The following is a 16,969-nucleotide window of genomic DNA, read 5'->3' on the forward strand; positions in this document are numbered from 1 at the left end:
CCAAAAAAAAAGCAAAATAAAAAAAGAATTCACTGTGGGTTAAAACCTTAAAAGCAAGATAGGGATTTGGCTGGAAGGGTTAAAGCATGTGTTCTGCATTTAGAAGCCCTGGGTTCAATGCCCAGCACTGCATGGACCCCAAGCACTTTACCAGGAATAGCCTCTGAGCATCAACCAGTATGGCAAAAATTAAAATTTTTTAGTGAAAACTAACGTAATTTTTTTAAAACCTAAGTGTAAGATGCAAAACTAGAAAGAACCTTTAGAAGACAACAGGAGAGTCTCGCTTCGGCAGCACCTATACTGAAATTGGAACAATACAGAGAAGATTAGCATGGCCCCTGTGCAAGGATGATATGCAAATTCGTGAAGCATTCCATATTTTTGAGACTAACACCCAAGAATGGCCGAGATTATCACCAAGAATTTTGCTGCATGGCTTGGAGGCCAGCCACACATGCTAGGGGAAAAGGCAGCTCAGATAGAGAAGGGAGCACCAAATCAAGGGTGTTGGGAGGATCCTCCCAGGATGGGAGAAGCTTGCTGAAAGTAGACTAAAGACCGAACATGATTGCCACTCAATGCCTCTCTTGCAAACCACAACACCCAAAAGGAGAGAGAGAACAAAAGGGAATGCCCTGCCACAGAGGCAGGGTGGGATGGGGGGATGGGGGGTGGGAGGGATACTGGGATCCGTGGTGGTGGGAAATGGGCACTGGTGGAGGGATGGGTACTCGATCATTGTATACCTGAAACCCAAGCACAAAAATTTGTAAGTCTACAACTGTACCTCATGGTGTCTCACTAATAAAAATTAAAAAAAAAAAAAGAAGAAAAATACAACAGGAGAAAACTTCCAGGAAATTGACGTTGTCAGTGATTTCTCGATATGGACGGCACCCCGCTGAAGGAAGACAAAAATAGACAAGTGGATTCCCATCAAACTTCAAAACTTCTGCACAACAAAGGGGAAGACCAACTAAATGAAAAGTTACCTGCTGATGTGGGAGGAAAGACGCGCGTCTGGAAGGGATTCCCATCCAAAACGCTAAACTCAACAGCAGAAAATAAAAGTAAAATGGATTAAAGCCGGCCAGAGCAGTACTACAGCAGGTAAGGCTTTTGCCTTGCACACAGCCACCTGGGTTTTATGCGTTATCGAGTCCCCCGATCCCTATGTGATCCCACAAGCCCCACCAAAAATAATTCCTGAGCACAGAGCCAAGAGTAAGCCCTGAGCAACGCCGAAGTGGCCCCAAAACAAAACAAAACAAAAAATGGATTTGTTGGTCCGAAATGTACACTGCTGAAGGGATGGGTGTCGGAACATTGCATGACTGAACACAGTCATGAACAACTTTGGAACTGTGTCTCTCACAGTGATTCAATAAAAAATTAAAAAATAATTTTTTTAAATAGATTAAAGCACAGAAGAGGAACTGAACATGTTCCTCAAGAAAACATACAACTGGCCTGCAGGAACACGAAAAGGGACTGGACATCCTGAAATGCGTATGGCTCATATCTGTCAGGACAATCATCAGAGGGATGAGAATTCACAGTGCTGGCCAGGAGGTAGGGGTACATTGAAGGTGGGAATGTTGGCTGGTCCCACACTGTGGAAGGCAAAATGGAGCTTTCTCCTAGAAATTAGAACTAGAATTACCAGGGGATCCAGTAGTCCCTCATCTGGTTACGTCTCTGAATGAATTCAAAGTCAGTCTCACATCTGCAATTGTTTGTTCATTGCAGCACTCTTTACAATAGCCAGAATCTGGAAAAAACCTGAGTGCACAAGAACAGATGACTGGTTAAAGAAACTCTGGTACATTTACACAATGGAGTACTATGTAGCTGTTAGAAAAGATGAAGTCATGAAATTTATATACAAATGGTACAACATGGAAAGTATCATGCTAAGCGAAATGAGTCAGAAAGAGCGGGATAGACACAGAAAGATTGCAGTCATCTGGGGAACATAAAGCAACAAAACGGGAGACTAACACCCAGGAATGGCTGAGATTAGTACCAGGAATTTTGCTCCATGATTTGAAGGCCAGCCACATGTGCTAGGTGAAAAGGAAGCTCAGATAGAGAAGAGAGCACCAAATAAAGGGTGTTGTGAAGACCCTCCCAGGGTGGGAGAGACATGCTAAAAGTAGTCTATAGACCAAACATGATTGCCACTCAATGCCTCTCTTGCAAAACACAGTACCCAAAAGAAGAGAGAGAGAACAAGGGGGAATGCCCTGCCACAGCAGCAGGGTGAGACGGGGGGTGGGGGGGGAGGATAGGGGGTGGGAGGGATGCTAGGACCCATGGTGGGGGAGAATGGGCACTGGTGGAGGGATGGGTACTTGATCATTGTATAACTGAAACCCAAGCACAAAAATTTATAAGTCTATAACTGTACCTCATGGTGTTTCACTAATAAAAAAAATGATTAAAAAAAAGCCAGTCTCAAAGTTTCTACAGCACTGTATTCATCGCAGCATAATACATAATAGTTGAGAGATAGGAGAAACCAAATATCCATCAATTGATGAGGAAATAACCAAAACCCACACCAAGAGTATAGACACAACATAGAATATTATGTGACCTTGAAAAAGAAGAAAATTCTGACAGCATGAGTGAACCTTATGGGTTAATCATGCTGAGCCAAATCAACCACCAAAGGACAAATACTTTACGCTGCCAACCAGGGTTCAATTCCTGGCACCCTCTATGTTCCCTGAGCACTACAGGAGTAATTCCTGAGTGCAGAGAGAGGAGCCAGCCCTGAGCACCATCAGGTGTGGCCCCAAAGCCAAAAAATACAAAAATGAAATTATAAAAAATTTTTCATCTTTTAATTTTTTTTAAATTAGCTAAGATGATCACTGTAAGAATTTTGGCACCCTCACAAAAAAAAAAAAAATGAACATACCATCAGGACTGCCTCTGAAATCTCTGTGAGCCTTCCAATAGAGACTCCCTTTGAAGAGACAGTGATGGTGTTTGCTTTTGTCTGGGAGGGCAAATTTTATCAATTTTTTAATGCAATGATACTGATCATACTTTCATATCAACTGATTTGAATCTAGATTAAGTGCCAATGGCTAATAAGAAGGTGGTGTGTCTTCCTGTGCCTCCCTGGGCGATGATGCTAGTTCTTTGATGTCTAGCTTCAGTGATTTCTTTGTGCACACACCCTTGAGAAAATTACACACCCTTGTTGGTTGGATCTATTGGGCCACTGTCCTCTATTCCACCTATTGCAGTATGAAAAAGGAAGAACCATGAGACTCTATCCACAGTGAAATATTATTCAGCCAAGATCAAGAAAAAAAGGGGCCAGAGAGAAAGTACAGTGGGTAGGTTTCGTGCCTGTCCCGTGGCCAACCCAGGTTCAATCTCCAGCATCCATTGGTCCCCTTAGCCAAGGGGACCAATAGAAGTGATCCCTGAGCACGGAGCCAGGAGTAAACCCTGAACACTGCCAGGTATGACCCAAAAACAAGAGAAAGGGAGAAAAAGAAGGAAATCCTAACATTTGCAATATAATGGCTTAACCATCAATCAGATGGATTAATCCTTTTATTTGTGATAAGACATAAGACATACAATCACTGAGGGTAGCCAGGCAGAAAAAGTCATTTATATGTGCAATTGAAAAAAAGTCAGACTCTTTAAAAGAGCCCTATTGAATTATCATGCTATTACATGATAGAGGTATTTAATATCTCTACAGCAGTTATCATATTATATTATACTGTATATAAATGATCACAACACACTGCACACCTAAATATATATAAGATACATGCCAACTACATTTAATAAAACGCAAATGAGAAGTAAATTTTTTTATACTTCATCCAAATGATATAAGGAAATAAACCTAAAAGGTGAGCTTCCTGAATAAGCAAACAGTACAATTAATTCAGAAGACCCCCTATTTCAGTGGATTTGTTGGACAAGAAAGGAATAAAGTAGAGGGAGAAAAAACTAGGAGAGATGGAAAATGCAAAGAAAATAAAAAGAAACACAAATTTCTATTGCTAAAAAACAACTTCCTAACACAAAAATTTTTAACAACTTCCTAACACAAAAAGTTTTATTTAATTAGGTTGCAAATATTTAACCCCAACTGTAGTAAAGATTTTTTTTTCTGGTGTATGATTGACACTGTTTGAATAACCCATTTAAACACCAGGTGAATTTCAAATGCAGCATTGCTGAGACAACCATGAAAGATGGACTTGGAATTTTAAATGATGTGATATGTTACTATCAGTATAAGTGTATCCAACATGTGTCTAATTTCGCCTACACAGCCTGAAAATAATAGGTAACAAAAGCTTTTAAGAAATACACATTTGTATAAGTTCCATTTTCTTTCCTCATTATCTATTGATACCGTATCTCACATCCTAATACAATGGTTGTTTGGATGACACAAATTACACAGAAATGTACTGTTTTCCCTCAATCTTACCCATCACTCAAATTCCAAAGTAAAGAAAAAGTTCCTCTAAATGAATTTTAGAACCTCCTTTCCCATCTATTAATTTTAAAAAAATAAATTAGGGCCCTAAAAGAGAAAAATGCACTCAATCTATTCCATGGTTATTTGCAAATATTATATTCCTGGGGAAAAGCCGTACAGTACTGCTTTTTAACTCAAAATCAATAAACATCATCCAGCATAAACACACAAACACACCACACACACACACACACACACACACACACACACACACACATCCCACTGTGCTTTATCTGCAATGCTGGGACTTGAAGAACTAGAGCAAGATTTGTGGAGTAAAATCTTCACAAAGCATATTACTCTGGGTAAGATTTGGTGTCTATGAGTTAATAAATTTTTTTGTCTGGCTGGCCCTTAGGATTACTCTTCTGCCTGAATTTTGGTTTTGTTTTCTCTCTGTCCCTCCCTCGCGGTCTTGAACCTGGAAATGGCATCATTCTTGGGCTCGTTAGTTTGATAAACTGGCCTAAGACTGCAGCCACAATGGGTACCTCCAGCACAGAAGCATTTATGGGTACCCAGGGATTTCTGAAAAACACCAGAAAGTGTTTAGGTACTGAATCACAGCCAAGTATTCTGAATCTTTAATTTGTTTTTCCTACGAGGATGTCAGCATTAAAATATAGAGCGTGCTTCCCCCACTTGGTTTCTATTACTTGGAAAGAGCTTCTGGGCTAGAATTACCTGCATCCCAAGCAAAAGAACAGGCAAAAATTCCAAGGAACGTGAACAGTGTTTCTGTTGTTCTTCTGCTACCTGTTTGACTCGACATTAGAAGAAAAGTGACTAAATTCACAGCTTGAGCTCCAAGTTTCTAAAGTCATTTTCTTTTTTTGCTTTTTTTGGGGTCACACCCAGCGATGTACAGGGGTTACTCCTGGCTCATGCACCCAGAAATTACTCCTGGCGGTGCTAGGGGGACGATATGGGCTGCTGGGAATCGAACCCAGGTCGGCCGCATGCATGTAAGGCAAGCACCCTACCCGCTGTGCTATCACTCCAGCCCTAAAGTCATTTTCTTTCTTTCTCTTTCTTCCTTCCTTCCCTTCTTCCTTCCTTTTTAATGATATTGCTCCCTGCCATGATCTCATCTTGGGTGGTTTAGATAATGCTTCTTGAAATGTTTCCAAAGATAACGAGTTTCTTTTCTGGGGTGACATATCTACCCTCCAAATAATCAGGCAATTATGACATTGAGAACCTTTCCCATAAACGGTTTGCTTTGAAAAGGTGGTCTAGGTTACAGATACAAATTAGAGTTCGCAGCAGCGGCAGAAAAACAGACACAATCAATGTTTTGTAAATAAGAATTTACAATTGAATTTGGGCGGAGCGGCTGCCTTTGTTTGGTGAGTCTTTGTTTTTAATTAAACACATTTATTATTTATGTTGGGATTCTTCACACAAGCACTGGGGACAGAGAGATTACAACTCTATTGTCTGAAATCTCCCTCTGTTTTGTTTTCCGGCTGCACCAGTATATATTTTTTTTAACAAAATCACCCTCCAGTTTAAACACTGAGCCATGTATTAAATACAAATAAAGGAAAATGTAGGTACCAAGGTGTCAGGTGCACCGTTATAATATTAACTCATTGGAGACAGTTTCCCACGGCTGGGGAATGATGAGTAGATTTTGATTCCAGCCAGATAGCGAAAATATCAAGACTTTGCAACCATGGCTATGTCTTGGATGGGGGGGGGAGGGGGGGCGGGGGCTGGAGAGAGAGCTCAGTGGGTTTTGCATGTGGGAGGCCTGGATTTGATCCTCAGCACCACAGGATTCCCTAAGCAGCGCCAGAAATCACCCCCAAGCACTGAGCTGGGGTCAGCCTGAGGACTGCCAGGCGCCGCCCAAAAATAACAGTGAAAAGAGTTTTTTTGCACATGGGCTGCTGGAATTTTATCCAGGATCTAGAGGCACATTCAGACAGCTCCGGGCCTGCAGGATGTACTAGGAAGAGGCGCACAGGGACTGGGAAACACGGTTTGCATTTTGCACTGTTATCTGTAAATACGGTAGCAGGGCTGGGGGCAGGGGGGAGGGGCAAGCCAAGCGCCCAGGGCTATTTGCTGGCTCTACTCAAGAGTGACCCCTGGTGGTGCTCAGGGACACCAGCATCACAACCAGAGCTTCCACCTGCGAAGAAAGTGCCTTCCTTCCTGTACGATTTGTGTGGTTTTTTTTAAATTATTAGTGAAACACCATGAGGTACAGCTGTAGACTTACAAATTTTTGTGCTTGGGTTTCAGTTATACAATGATCCAGTACCCATCCCTCCACCAGTGCCCATTCTCCATCATTTACATTTTTTTTTTAATTTTTGTTAGTGAAACACCATGAGATACAGTTGTAAATTTACAAAATTTTGTGCTTGGGTTTCATGATCAAACACCCATCCCTCCACCAGTGCCCATTTATATTTTTTAAATAATTTTTTTTTTAAATTTAGGGGTTGGGGGCTGGAGCAATAGCACAGCAGGTAGGGCGTTTGCCTTGCACGCAGCCAACATGGCCAACACAGGTTCGATTCCCAGCATCCCACATGGTCCCCCGAGCACCACCAGGAGCAATTCCTGAGTGCGTGAGCCAGGAGTAACCCCTGAGCATCGCCGGGTGTGACCCAAAAAGCAAAAAAAAAAAAAAAAATTTAGGGGCTGGAGCGATAGCACAGTGGGTACGGCATCTCCCTTGCACGCAGCAGACCTGGGTTCGATTCCCAGCATCCCATATGGTCCCGTCCTCCACGCCCCCACCCCACCCCACCCCTGTGTCCTTCCCCCCCAACCCCTACCCCGCACCCCAGAACTGCCAGGAGTAATTCCTGAGTGCATGAGCCAGGAGTAACCCCTGTACATCACTGGGTGTGACCCAAAAATCACTGTCACTGTCACTGTTCTCCTGTTGTTCATCGATTTGCTTGAGCGGGCCCAGTAACACTGTGTCTCCATTGTGACACTTGTTACCGTGTTCAACATATCGAATACGTCACAGGGAGCTTGCCAGGCTTTGCTGTGCAGGCAAGTTTCTCTCCGTAGCAATAAAAAAAAAAATTAAAGAATCATAGTGTGTGTGTGTGTGTGTGTGTGTGTGTGTGTGTGTGTGTGCTTTCGGGCTCCAAAAGATTCTCAGGGCCTACTCCTGGCTCTGTGCTCAGGGATCACTCCTGGCAGCTTCCAAGGATGTATGTGGTACCAGGAATCCAACCTGGGTCAGCCACCGTGCAAGAAACAACCCTACCCACTGTTTTATATCTCTGGCCCCTCAAATTGTTTTTTCTAATGATTTTCTAAAGCGTTCAGAAGGTTCCAGATGAGCCTGGCTATGGTGCGGCCTGAAAGTGCTCTCAGTGCCGGGAACATACAGACAGTAAGGATGTCAGCATCTTGCTCGGCATATGTGAGACCCTGGGGGTTAGAACTCACAATGGTGACTTGCAAAGCAGGTGCTTGAAACCTCTGTATTTTTCCTCCATTATTTATATGTTGGTTGTTTGGTTTGTTTTTTTGGTGGTTTTTTTTTTTTAATGGAGGTGATTTTTTTTTTTCTTTTCGGGTCACATCTAGCAATGCTCAGGGTTACTCCTGGCTCTGCACTCAGGAATTACTCCTGGTGGTGTTCAGGGGACCATGTGGGATGCCAGCGATCGAACCCAGGTTGGCCGTGTGCAAGGCAAACGCCCTACCCGCTGTGCTATTGCTCCAGACAAAAAAAAAAAGAGTTTTTGTTTTTGTTTGTTTTGGGTTCACTAGGGACAGGGTCACCTAGTGGTGCTCAGGGGCAGGCTGTTTGCTGTGCTCAGAAATCATTTCCAGCCACTCTCGGGGAATCCCCTGATGCCAGGGATCCAGCCAGGAGCTCCCACATGCAAAGCCTGTGCGCCAGCCCTGTGAAGCATCTCCCCGGCCCCATTATTAAGAGAATTATTAAGAGAATTCTTAATAACAGCTCCGGAGTAACTATGGAGAACTAGAGAGAGCCCAGCGGAAAGAAGCCACAGAGTGAGGGAGCGTCGACAGACAGGAACAAGCTGGAAGGGGGTCCCCTCTCAAACAGGGGGGGAGACTGTGGAGGGACCGAAGCAAAGAAGGGACCATTGCAGTCCACTGAGTGCTGAAGAAATTGGCTGGTTTCCTAGACCAGCTCTGCGCCCTGTCCTGGGACCAGCAGGACACAGGAGAGGTCAAGCTGGCAGCTTGGGCAGTGAGAGGAGGTGGTGAGGGGTGGGAAGGCCTGTGTGAGTCAGGAGAGCTGCCTGTGGGCCTGGCAGCTATTCTCTGGTGTGGAGCAAGAGGCGCAACCCCCCCACCCCGCAGTTCGACCCCCGCCTCCCTTGGTCTGGCTGGAGAAAGAAGCAAAATCAAGAGTCAAACTCATCCCAATAAAAATATCAAATGCGGGGCTGGAGCAATAGCACAGCGGGGAGGGCGTTTGCCTTGCACGCGGCTGACCTGAGTTCAATTCCCAGAATCCCATATGGCCCCCTGAGCACCGCCAGGAGTAATTCCTGAGTGCATGAGCCAGGAGGAACCCCTGTGCATCGCTGGGTGTGATCCGAAAAGAAAAAAAAAAAAAACGAATGCCCTGAACAAACAGCATGACCTCTTAGCATCTGTATTGCAAATCATGATGCATAAAAGAAAAAGGAGAGAGAGAGAGAGAGAGAGAGAGAGAGAGAGAGAGAGAGAGAGAGCAAGAAGGAAAGTGTCTCCCATAGAGGGAGTCTGGGGGTAGGGTTGGGGGTTGGAGGATGGTGGTGGAGAAACGGCAGACACTGGTGGTGGGAAATGCGCACTGGTGGAGGGATGGGTGCTAGATCATTGTACGACTGAAACCCAATCATAAGCAGCTTTGTAAGGGTCTATCTCATAGATATTCGATTCAAAAAATTAAAAAAGTCATGTGGAGTTCATGCTCAATTCAATCAGTTTAATCAATGGCTGAATAAATAGTACTCCTACATTTAAAAAAAAAAAGACCCACAGGGAGAAGCATTTCCTGGCCCTCTCTTACACTCTAACGACGAGTCCTTTTGATAAACACAGTGCCAGCTGCCCCAGCAGTCTGTCCTGCGGGGCCCGTTAGCTGCTGACTTTGATCACTGCCAACATCAAGAACTGCTCCTCTAGGCTTTCCCAAGCTCCCCTGATTTTGAGCCGGCCGCAGAACGTCAATTTCTCGATATTTCCCAGTAAGTTTCCTCCCACCTAAGTTGTCCGGACCTCGTTTCCATTCCCTATCCCCAAAAGCAGCCCTTGAACAGTTCAGCAGGGACAGCATATCAGCTGCATGAATTGTTCTGTCGAGTTTTCTGGAGGGGACCTCCGAGCACACATATATCAGTCTCTAGATGGAGCACTACTGCAGGGGGTAAAACTAAATGTATAATCCAAGTGATAAACTGGTTTCCGTGGCTGTGCTTCATTTTTGTGAAAATAGAGCCACTAGAGATTAGAACAACAGGGGAGAGGGCGCAGAGAGATAGTACAGGGGGTAGGACGTTGGTCTTGCATATGGCAGACCCCAGTTCCATCCCCACCACCACATACGGTCCCACAAGCACCGCCAAGAGTCATCCCTGAGCACAACTGGGTGTGGCCCACAAACAAGCCAAAACCTACAATAAAATTTCAATAAAACAAGATAGGGAAAGGACATTAACTCTCCACCAGCCTCAGTTGCATCATACCTTTGCTTCTATCAGTTGAGGCATTTCTAGTTCTGCAGGACAGATGGGGTCACCGTGCCACGTGGCCACAGCAGCTTTCGGTGAAGAAAGAACAGCAGGTGTTGGAGAAAGAGGACGCCTGGGTCCTTGTGGGGGATCGTGGGATGGGCGTTCTGAGGGTGGGGGGACCCAGTGTCACCTGCGTCATCTGAGTAATACTCTTTGCATGATTTGGTTTTGTTTTTATTTATAAGAACAAAGTCTTATACATATGTATGCATTTGGGGGACACACCCAACAAGGTTCAGGGCTTACGCCAAGGCTCTGCACTCAGGGGTCACTCCTGGGGGCCTCAGGGACCATTTGAGGTGCCCAGGATAGAACCTGGGTTGGCCGTATGTAAGGCAAGCTTCCTACTGTGCTATCTCTCTGGCCCCGACAAACTCTTTGTTTTGTTTTTCATTTTTGGGCCACACCGGCCAGGCTGAGAGATTACTCCTGACTCTGCACTCAGAAATTACTCCTGGCAGTGCTCAAGACCCCATATAGGATGCCGGAAGTCGAACCCAGGTCAGTCTCATGCAAGGCAAATACCCTCTTCTCTGTATTACCGCTCCCCCATGCCCCCTACAAAGTCTTTTATTTGAAGAACAAATTTTATTATTAAGAAAACGTCTAAGGCTTGATGTGCTGGTGGGTGGTGTTTCTAAGATGCATAATGATAACCCAAGAGATCTCATTTTCTTCCTGGCCCATCAGGGGTGCACGTTCTGGAACATTCTGGCAAAAGGTTGGTTACTGCTCAGCAAAGACATTTTTCATGTGACTAGCTCGTCTTTCGAAGAGTGATTATGATTTCCTTCTCTCCGATTTGATGAAGCCATTTGAAGTCCTCCAATGCGTTACTTTGACACTTCCTGCGATGTTTATGCAACAATCATAAAAATTAATTGTCTTCCTTCCCGAAACTATTTAAAACCCCCATCTCCAGCCTGCCTATTGGCATGTGCACGTTAAAGTATGGCTGTGTGACAATAATAATTTTACCACAATGAGTAAATGTCAAATTAATTATATTAAAATAGCAATTTGTCTACTTCCTTTCTCCGATGTGTAATTATTAATTGGGGGGACATGTGCAGAAAATATTAAGCATTTTGTCAGAAACGAGGTCCCACCTCTGAAGAGAGATTCACTTTTCACTTCTGGAATGTATTGTTTGGGAGTTTCCTTCTTGTCGGGATCTACACCGACAGTAAGTATCGGGGAAACTCCAGGCCATGGTGAAGATTTCAAACCAGACCCAGTGCCCACCTCCCCCACCACTCTGACTCACCCACGGGCTGTGTTCTACCGACTCAGGAGATGCAAGCTAAACAGCTAACAGTCACAAAAACGCCAGTGCCCACCCCCCACCCCTGCTGAAAATTCTGGAGCATCCTTGGGAGGAGGCAGGCTCTGCCATACCCACACCTCACCATTGCAGCCATGCCAAGAACTCAACTACAGTTTCACTAACATTCTCTGCAGAGACACCAAACTGCGAACAATTCCAGGTACCCCGGTGCTCTGGCTGAGAACGCTTGGGTCTTCTTGGAGTCAAGGTGGGTAGTCTCCTCCCCAGCCCCCTGGACTTCTGAAAGCCCCAGCAAGCACACTCACCTGTTACAACCATGCCCATGTTAACCCATTGGCCCAGACCAGAGATCCTAAAGTCTGCAGACCACAAAGCCTATCACTGAGCTGTGAGACACCTCTAAAGTCATCGATACTGAAATGCCAGTAGGAGCACACCAAATTAGATCACTGTCACTGTCCTCCTGTTGTTCATCGATTTGCTCGAGCAGACCCAGTAATGTCTCCATTGGAGACTTTGTTGTTACTATGTTTGGCATATCGAATACGTCACGGGGAGCTTGCCAGGCTCTGCCCTGCGGGCGAGATCCTCTCGGTAGCTTGCCGGGCTCTCCGAGAGGGGCGGAGGAATCGAACTCGGGTCGGCCATGTTGGCTGCGTGCAAGGCAAACGCCCTACCACTGTGCTATTGCTCCAGCCCACCAAATTAGATGGGAAAGTAATAAAGAAGCCAACGAAACTCAACAAACAAAAACAATAACACAGAAGGCTTATCTAGCAACAAACTGCTTAGTAAATTCTTAGACAAGGACTGAATAACTCTGTGGTGAGATATAACAGCTTTTATATTTAGAAAATTGATTTTTAAACTCATCAATTTTAATATTGGAGCTCTGTTATCTAATCAGTTTCAACTCTAGAATTGTATCAATGGTTGTGGATTTTATCTACATTTTAAAAAAATAATAAAATAGAATTCTAAGCCAGTGACTAGGAGATTCCACTGACTATATTAACAGGACTTTCTGTTCATGAAAACTTTGAAGTTTTGTTTGAAGGGAAAATCTTTCTTTTCTCATGGTGCAAATAGTCTACCTTGAACATCTTTTGTTTGCCCAAAGAGGATAGTCTTGACCAAATTCTGAGTAATGGATAGATGGACATCATATTTTCTGTGCATGCTCGAATTTTTCTAGAAAAAAAAATTATGTCACTTAGAGAGTTTTGCTCTATTATTTTTATATGTGCATATATGGAGATATATATACTATCCTCCCCATTCATTTTTTTAATTTTTAATTGATTTTTCTTCATCACTGATTTTTCTATTTTCTACATAGTACAAGATCGCTGCAATAATAATGCATTTTCTAAGGCTGTCTCTAGACAATTCGTTCATATTTTATTCCAGCTTTCTATTTAACTTTTGCATAAAATTATCTTATGTTATTTTTATCACTTCTGTTTCCATTTATTACATTGTGGCATTATTATTTCTACTATAATTATTACTTCTACTACCATTTTTCCCACCAGAGTTTTCTTTCCCTCCCAAGTCCATAGGATTCATTCTTCACCATATGGCCCCCAGATCCATTCCAGGAATAACCCCTGAGCTCTGCGTGTGCGTGATTGGGTTTCAGTCCTGCAATGTTGCAACACTCGTCCCTTCAATAGTGTACATTTCCCACTACCAATGTCGCAGTTCTGCACCCCCATCCCACCACCCACCCCCAGCCTGCCTCTATGGCAGGTACTATTTTTCTTCTCCCTCTCTTTGCCTCTCTCCCTCTCTCTGTGTGTGTGTCTCTCTGTCTCTCTCTGTCTCTCTGTCTCTCTGTCTCTTTCTCTCTCTCTCTCTCTCTCCTCTCTCTCCCCACACCCTCTCCTTCTGGGAATTATGGTTTGCAACACAGGTACCAAGAGGCTATCATAGGGGCTGGAGCAATAGCACAGCGGGTAGGGCATTTGCCTTGCACGCAGCCGACCCGGTTTCGATTCCCAGCATCCCATATGGTCCCCTGAGCACCGCCAGGGGTAATTCCTGAGTGCAGAGCCAGGAGTAACCCCTGTGCATCGCCAGGTGTGACCCAAAAATAAAAAAAAAGGCTATCTCATATATATATATATATTCCTTTACCTGTTTTCTGCATGCAGTTCTTGTCCAGAGTGATCATTTAAGTAAGATTGTCATTGTCTTACTGGTCCCTTCTCTATCTTAACTGCCCTCCCCTCACCCTTGCACTCATGGTGAGCTTCCATCAGTAGACCAGTCCTTCTAGCCCTTGTATTTACTGCTGTACTAGTCTCATATTACCTATTGCAAACCATGTATGATTTCACTTATTTATTTGGGTTTGGGGCCACACCCAGTGGTGCTCCAATGTTACTCCCAGCTCTGCACTCAGGGCTCAGAAGACCAAATGGGGTGCCAAGGATTAACCCTGGGGCAAAGTAAACATCTGATCAACTGTACTATCTTTATGGCCCAACACTTCTGTGTTATTTATTTTTGAGCAAGCACAATCAAAATATAGAAACATCTTTATCATCTCCCTCATTTCCCAAACATTGCCCTTGGTAGTCAGACCTTCCCCTGCCCCATGAAGGATGGCTTCCCCTGATCTGTGCTCTGTCATTCTCATTTTGCCCTGTAGAGAATCCCCTACATATGGCATCCATACAGAAGGTCGCCTTTGGAGATGGGCATCCCTCATTGCACAACCTTTGGGAATCATCCACATTTTTGTATCCACAATTTTTATGAGTCGATCATTTATTAGTGAGCAACAACCTATCAGTTTAGAATTGAAAACTTGGGGCTAAAGTCATAGTATAGTAGGTAGGGAGTTTGCTTTCACCCGGGCAACCCAGGTTCTATCCCAGGACTCCATCAGGTCCCCTGAGCCCACCAGGAGTGATCCCTGAGCCAGGAGCCATCCCTAAGCACAACCAGGTGTGGTCCCAAAACAAATAAAAGACTAGAATTTTAAACTTAATTTATCAGATCCCCCATCTTCCAGTAGCTAGGCGTTACACCCAACTGCCCCCAGCGCCGTGTTATCCCATCAACAGCCAAGACCCAGGAACTATAAAACCCAGCTCCCAGAAGAGAATAGCACAGAGTCTCCTGCCCCCGCGCCTGGCTGTCCTCCAGGGCCCCTTGAAGGGGGGGGGGGGGGGGCGGGTTGAGTTTCCCTCCCCACCACGAGCAGAGCCCCAGCAGCTGAAGACCTCCAGAACCAACCACAGCCATGCTAAAGACCACTCTCCACACGTTCGACGAGCCTCACGTATGAAGGAATCAATAGAGGGACCCAGTGTGAGGGACCCAGGGCTGAGATCTCCAAGCCTGCTCAGATTGGGACTGGGCCTCCTCCATCCAGATCCCCCATCTTCCAGTACCTAGGCATTACACCTACCAATTGCCCCAGCGCCATGTTAGCCCATCAACAGCCAAGACCCAGGGACTATAAAACCCAGCTCCCGGAAGCAGGCAGCCGCATTCGCAGCCATGCAATCTCTTACTGTCTAATTCTCACTCTTGGAGAACCTGACAGGCTACCAAGAGTATCCTGCCTGTACAGCAGAGTCTGGCAAGCTCCCCGTGGCATATTCGATATGCCAAAACCCAGTAACAATGATGGGTCTCATTCCCCTGACCCTGAAGGAGCCTCCAATGTGGCACTGGCTAAAATCTCAGGGCTAGGCCGAATGGAGACATTATTGGCACCTGCTGGAGGAAATTGATGAACAATGGGATGACAGTGATACAGTGATTATCAATAAAATATAAGGATACATGAATTAAGTAGTCAAAGTTACCTTACTGTCCTTAGTTACAGTAATGTAATACACACACACACACACACACACACACATGTAAGCCAGGGGTCAGAGAGCTACTATAGAGGATATGGCAAACTGGCTTGTACATGCTAACCCCAGTTCAATCCCTGCACCCCATATGGTCACCCCACCAGGAGTAATCCCTGAACACAGAGCCAGGAGTAAACCCTAAACACCACTGGTGATCGACACCCCTTTTTAAAAAAAAATAAGCCAATAGGGGGCTGGAGCAATAGCACAGCGGATAGGGCATCTGCCTTGCATGCGGCCGACCCGGGTTCGATTCCCAGCATCCCATATGGTTCCTTGAGCGCCGCCAGGAGTTATTCCTGACTGCAGAGCCAGGAGTAGCCTCTGTGCATCTCCAGGTGTGACCCAAAAAGAATAAAAAAAGAATAAGCCAAGAAGATAAAGATAGGAGAGCCATTGAATGAGAGGCAAAGGTCCTCTACCATGAGGATGTAAGATCATAAACCCCGGAGGACAGGAAGGGAAATATCCTAAGACAATAGGTGCTGGCTGCCCCAGGCCAGATTGAAGTATCTTCTTCCTAAGATGAAATCAATAGAATCTGTAATGTGTTGGAATACTGTGAGGAAAGATTTATACAACTGGTAGTTGACCAATTCAGATGAATTAGTACACCGAAAAAGTCTGCAGACAAACCGGAAAGGACATTTTTTAAGTCTAATGAAAACAAAAAGTTGTGCAGAACAGAAAAAGTCATCAGAAAATACAACAGCTCAGCTGGGACTGGTATTTACATAATGTAAACATTGCATATTCGTCTAAACATAATTATGCTATAATTCCTTTGGGGCCCGAGAAATAGGCATGGGGAGATCATTCTTTTTCATAACAAGCCTTGGAAGATGATTTAACTCTTTAAACTAGGTGCCTCAATAATGTAGATCAAAGTCAAAATGCGACTTCAAAATTTAAGATGCTAAAAATCCTCCTTCCTCGGTTGGCGCTAAGAGACAGAGAGACCGTTGCTGATGACACACGAAGACACAGTCCCAGATCTCTTCTTGGAGGAAAGCCAGTTCCAGCTGGGATGTCTGTCATTCACAAAAAGACACAATGGGTAAATGCCAGAGAGGTGGACCTCGGTGTTCCCTTGGGTGCTCTACTTGCCTGCCTCTGTGGAGTCTGTCAGGTAGAACATAGCCAAGAAGTCATGGCCGAAGCTGCTGGAGGATTTCTCTTCCAGATGTTTGAAAAACATGACACCAAAACACACCAGCATGTGAAATAGTTGGGACCTGAAACTTCTGATTATTCCTGTTTTTTTTTTAATTTAGCTTTTTGGGTCACACCTGGCAATGCTCAGGGGTTACTCCTGGCTCTGCACTCAGGAATTACTCCTGGCGGTGCTCAGGGAATTGAATGGGATGTCAGAGATCAAACCTGGTCGGCCACATGCAAGGCAAACACCCTCCCTGCTAGACTGTCATTCTGGTCCCTAGTAATAATGTTTGGCCTGACATGATTGGGTCCCCTTTATGCTTTCTCAAGGTCTGCCTCTTTCATTCATTCAGGTGAGCTGCTGGGGTTGCCGGCA

At 44.8% G+C, this 16,969-nt stretch overlaps 1 non-coding gene across 1 annotated transcript; it reads left to right on the plus strand.

Annotated features, from left to right (window-relative positions):
* The first annotated feature begins 280 nt into the window (after positions 1–280).
* On the plus strand, positions 281–386 carry LOC130016758 (U6 spliceosomal RNA). Its single transcript, XR_008791265.1, has one exon. It is a non-coding gene; the product is annotated as a U6 spliceosomal RNA (small nuclear RNA).
* The last annotated feature ends 16,583 nt before the right edge of the window (positions 387–16,969 follow it).

This window comes from Sorex fumeus, unplaced genomic scaffold (assembly GCF_029834395.1).
Source record: "Sorex fumeus unplaced genomic scaffold, SorFum_2.1 ptg000166l, whole genome shotgun sequence".
NCBI classification, from domain to species: Eukaryota; Metazoa; Chordata; class Mammalia; order Eulipotyphla; family Soricidae; genus Sorex; species Sorex fumeus.